Here is a 5,942-nt window from a genome sequence, read left to right on the forward strand (position 1 = left end):
GGTGGAGCAACTAAAGGTGTTGACTCTCCACATCTATCAATACAACTGTAGCACAAGGCCAGACACTCTTAAATAGAACCTGGACCAGCTCAGGTGAAACACCTTCCCACTAACGAGATGGACAAGCCAGCACAGGTGTAACACATACTGACTAACGAGGTGACACCAATCAGTGTGCCGAAGACACATTTCAGTTGAACAACTGACAAGAAAACAACTTCCATTTCACATTATAATCAACTACAATGCTTTACTTTCATCAATATAAACATGGTGTCTACTGGCTGGCAACAATTAAAAACAAGAAAAAAACACGCATTTCTAAATAATAATATACAATCATATCTTTTCTCTTTTTTCATTGAATAGAATCCTAAAACTCACAAGCTTCTAGAACTCTCGTCCCCTTGGAAGGAACCCAAAAATAAACTCAAATCAAATCACATGCGCTGAATACAACAGTGAAATGCTTACTTTTCGACCCCCTCACCAACAGTGCAGTTTCAACAAAATACAGAAAAGAATAAGAGATAAAACTAATTTACAACACGGAAAAACATGTCAAGATAAATTGTGATCCATGGTAATGCACTGGTTAAATGCAAAACACATATTTTTGACTTCCCACCCTTGAAACAATCAGCAACCAAGTTGTCCTTACCACAGACATGTCTGATTTCAAGAGGAAACTAATTAAATATCCGTAGTAACTTTCCACCTCACTGCGGAGCTTCTCTCTCTTTTCAGGGTTCACTAGATAGTCATGTTGTTGGATCGGGGCCCAGTCCCCAATGTCATGCTCTAGTACATTTTGGTTGGCACATCTGAGAATGAACCCTGATATTCTAAAAGCAGGGCAACAGTGATGCATTTAAATGTAGGGGGCGCTAAACAAAGGAACACAACACTTATTTGTCATCACTCATCAATATCATGTTGAAATCAATTGTGCCGAGAGGAGGGAGATGAGGTTGCACGTCCTGTTAAAACGAACAGCTCAAAAACTACACAGAATCTGGGAATAATGTGTACATCCCTGGTTAGAGGATAACTTGAAGAAAACAAACAGCTAGCTACATTTTGAAGTGTTGCATTATGATTCAAGTGGGTCACCAACGTGGTAAGTGTAACACAGCTCTTTTTGTTAAATCTCATAAATAGTACTCTTTCAATTCAGAGCCTGGATTTTTCCCCTGAGGCTAATATCCAGATCATGCTGAAATCAATAGAACAGGGGGAAACGTTTAGGCTTCTACATTGTGACATTATTAAAATACTCCTACTACAATGTTACAACATTCTACATTGTGACATCATTAAAATACTCCTACTACAATGTTACAACATTCTACATTGTGACATCATTAAAATACTCCTACTACAATGTTACAACATTCTACATTGTGACATCATTAAAATACTCCTACTACAATGTTTAAACATTCTACATTGTGACATTATTTAATTGATATCATGAAACAACTCCATGTATTTTCTGATGTCTAATCAGAGACCATTTATCATAGTATCTCTTCCCACATTGATTACAGCTATAGGGTTTCTCTCCTGTGTGTGTTCTCTGGTGTATCTTTAGATAGCTAGATGTAGAGAAACTCTTCACACATTGATTACAGCTATGGGGTTTCTCTCCTGTGTGTGTTCTCTGGTGTTTCGTTAGACAGCTAGATCTTGAAAAACTCTTCCCACATTGAGTACAACTATAAGGTTTCTCTCCTGTGTGTGTTCTCTGGTGTAAAGTCAGACATTGATATGCACCAAAACTCTTCCCACATTGATCACAGCTATAAGGTTTCTCTCCTGTGTGTGTTCTCTGGTGTCTAGTCAGACATTGATATGCACCAAAACTCTTCCCACATTGATCACAGCTATATTGTTTATCTCCTTTGTGTGTTCTCTGGTGTATAGTTAGATTGCTAGATGTAGTATAACTCTTCCCACATTGATCACAGCTATAAGATTTCTCTCCTGTGTGAATTCGTTGATGCATTTTAAGGTCTGATGAAGAGTTGAATCTCTTCCCACAGTCAGAGCAGCAGTGAGATTTCCCTCCAATGTGCATTCTCAGGTGTTCTTTTAGTGAATTTGGTATTGAGAAATATAACCCACAATCAGAGCAGCAGTTAGATATCTTCCCGGTGGGTCTCTGCTGGTGTTTCTGGAGGAGTTCTGATCTGGAGAGACTCTTCTCTGCCTCGTCAGCATCATGAGGTTGTTGAGGCTCCCCAGAGGATCCACGATGGTCACATCTCTCTCCTGTGTGAATGACAACGTCAGACAGATGGTTAAAGGCCCAAACCATCAGAAATCCACTGTTTATTTTGAGGTAAAAGGTGATGCCCAGAGCAGTTGTGAAGTTGTACAACAATTGACGTGTTAAATGATTTGACAATTAAGACAGTCAAGATAGCAACAATAGTTATATTTAGTCTTGTTTTCACATTAGTAGTAACTAGAAATAAGTTATTAAAGTTGTTGAAATCCTAAGCAGTGTGCCAGACAACTATTGGTCTCCAATACAGGCCCCTTTCTGTGTTTGCTAAAATTGCATCACGAGGGCAATGCACACATAATTTGATTAACTCCTCCATGGTAATGAGGAAACCACTAGTTATGGATGTAGTATATCTGGTAATAAGGAAACCACTAGTTATGGATGTAGTATATCTGGTAATGAGGAAACCACTAGTTATGGATGTAGTATATCTGATAATGAGGAAACCACTAGTTATGGATGTAGTATATCTGGTAATGAGGAAACCGATAGTTATGGATGTAGTATATTTGCATGGAGCAAAAATGGTGAGCAAAGATTTTATTTTCACAATGTATTCTGAATATTACAGCGCACTATCAGTGCAAGATCAGGAGTGCTACTCAAGGAAACTAATTTTAAGCTCTGTGTGTAATTCACCACCGGAGTTCTCATAGGCTGACAGCAAAAATAGCCTCCATTTACAGGTTGCGTATGAGTGTATTTCACATTACTTTTGGATTATAATTGTAAGGCTCGCTTGAATGTCCTGGTTAATATGTTTGTGTTATTGTCGCAAATCAACTGCTTTACACTTAAAAAACACTTAACCAGTAAAATGCTCTTTGGCTTTAACATCAGCCATAACTTCACCTAACAATAACATAGACCTACTGTAGGACCCATAACTTCACCTAACGATAACATAGACCTACTGTAGGACCCATAACTTCACCTAACAATAACATAGACCTACTGTAGGACCCATAACTTCACCTAACGATAACATAGACCTACTGTAGGACCCATAACTTCACCTAACAATAACATAGACCTACTGTAGGACCCATAACTTCACCTAACAATAACATAGACCTACTGTAGGACCCATAACTTCACCTAACGATAACATAGACCTACTGTAGGACCCATAACTTCACCTAACAATAACATAGACCTACTGTACGACCCATAACTTCACCTAACGATAACATAGACCTACTGTAGGACCCATAACTTCACCTAACGATAACATAGACCTACTGTAGGACCCATAACTTCACCTAACAATAACATAGACCTACTGTAGGACCCATAACTTCACCTAACAATAACATAGACCTACTGTACGACCCATAACTTCACCTAACGATAACATAGACCTACTGTAGGACCCATAACTTCACCTAACAATAACATAGACCTACTGTAGGACCCATAACTTCACCTAACAACAACATAGACCTACTGTAGGACCCATAACTTCACCTAACGATAACATAGACCTACTGTAGGACCCATAACTTCACCTAACAATAACATAGACCTACTGTAGGACCCATAACTTCACCTAACGATAACATAGACCGACTGTAGGACCCATAACTTTTTGTTATCTGTTTTTGTTATCTGGGACACCCTAGAACATACAGTGCATTCAGACCCCTTCCTTTTGACACATTTTGTTAATCAATCAAAATATTTCACTTGGAAATGGCTTATGCCAAACGATGCTTTTATCCAGGCTTCAACCGACTCCCATTCCGATTTACGGATTATATATTTTTAAAATCTTATCTTCAGACAATACCTCATAATGACATCACAATACCCCATAAAAGTGAGGAAAAAGGTTTAGAAATGCTTGCATTTCTGTAGGACTTGTAACTCTCTAGGTCATGCCAGTAGGCTACAGTAGGTTGTATCTCTCTAGGCCATGCCAGTAGGCTACAGTAGGTTGTAACTCTCTAGGCCATGCCAGTAGGCTACAGTAGGTTGTAACTCTCTAGTTCATGCCAGTAGGCTACAGTAGGTTGTATCTCTCTAGGCCATGCCAGTAGGCTACAGTAGATTGTAACTCTAGGCCATGCCAGTAGGCTACAGTAGGTTGTATCTCTCTAGGTCATGCCAGTAGGCTACAGTAGGTTGTATCTCTCTAGGTCATGCCAGTAGGCTACAGTAGGTTGTATCTCTCTAGGTCATGCCAGTAGGCTACAGTTGGTTGTAACTCTAGGTCATGCCAGTAGGCTACAGTAGGTTGCAACTCTCTAGGCCATGCCAGTAGGATACAGTAGGTTGTAACACTCTAGGCCATGCCAGTAGGCTACAGTAGGTTGTAACACTCTAGTTCATGCCAATAGGTTACAGTAGGTTGTATCCAAGTGGAAACAATGATCAACCCAATGTGGAAAGAGTTGAATTTGGTCAACAACAAAATGAATGGCTTATTTGCTACGTGAGGATTACTTGATCTAACAGAAGTTTCGTAATGATTAAGTTGTTATGTGACATACCGACAACTTTGATAAAAAGCACTATAGGAGTTGTCTCCAGATCGCTATGCATATTCATGCTAGTAGCTTAGCATCTCTCTCCATTGAATACAGGCAGTTGATGTCAACAACCCTCATAGAATATAAATAATATATTACAATAATAGGATGTATCCACCAATCCAAAGAAGGGATAGGTGGAAGCTAGAGAACCCACAGTGCCGCTTTGTGGACAACGACTCCCCTTGTTAGGACAGAGAGACATCTTGTCAGTATATCCATAATCTTTGGTGTAGCCAACCCAACTCTCACATGGCACTATTGGGGGCCCCGGTGTGTAGTAAAAATCACTACATGCAGTGCCCCCCAGTCTGCAGTCAGCAGATAGACCCTTCTCAAATATATATGTTAAGTCACTTTTTGGAAATGGAATGGAAAAAACAAGGGGTAGCTTGCTCTCTACGTCTCTGATTCTAGACATCAGTCCTAGGGCCCTCCGTTGAAGAGGTATTGACGAGCCAACTCCGAATATCCAAAGTTAAAAACAAATTGAAGACAGTACTTACTGGTGTTAATCAGATCTCCTATCTCCACCTCTTCATCTTTCAATGTGACAGTAATATCCCCTTCCTTCTTCACTCCAAAAACTACATCCTCTTTCCTGTCCTCCTCTTCTTTTACTTTAACATCCTCCCCCTCTTTCACTCTGAACGCATCTTCCTCTTCTTTCACTGAAACGTCTTTCTCTTCTTCTCCTCTTGTTTTTTAACTGTGACATCCTCTTCCTTCTCCTCTTTCACCACAATGTTCAGCCCCAGAGCTTCTTTCTCCGTCCAGCAGATCTCCTCTTCTTTAACAGGAGGGGAGAAGTTTAGGGAGCTCATGGTCGGGGATGTTATCTAGCTATCATTAGCGACTAGGCTAGTGCTAACTTAACCAGACAGCTACTATAGCTGACTAATACAAAATAACGTAATATTAAATTAAATAGGTTAACAAGTAGATACAACAGAAGTGTGTCTAAAACACATCAGCTAATATACACCGAAAGCGTATAAATATCTTGAATCTTTCGGCTATGTTGGCTAGCAAGCTACCGAGGTGGTTGACGAGCTGTTTCTGAAGAACCGTCCATTAGATTATACGTCACGCTGGCAGCGTCGCCTGAAAGACGCACA

General features: G+C 39.9%; 1 pseudogene; it reads right to left on the bottom strand.

Moving 5' to 3' along the window:
- Nucleotides 1-94: 94 nt before the first annotated feature.
- On the bottom strand, nt 95-5,648 carry LOC139424269 (zinc finger protein 391-like; annotated as a pseudogene).
- Between the last annotated feature and the right edge of the window lie 294 nt (nt 5,649-5,942).

The sequence above is a fragment of the Oncorhynchus clarkii genome, chromosome 13, assembly GCF_045791955.1.
Source record: "Oncorhynchus clarkii lewisi isolate Uvic-CL-2024 chromosome 13, UVic_Ocla_1.0, whole genome shotgun sequence".
NCBI classification, from domain to species: Eukaryota; Metazoa; Chordata; class Actinopteri; order Salmoniformes; family Salmonidae; genus Oncorhynchus; species Oncorhynchus clarkii.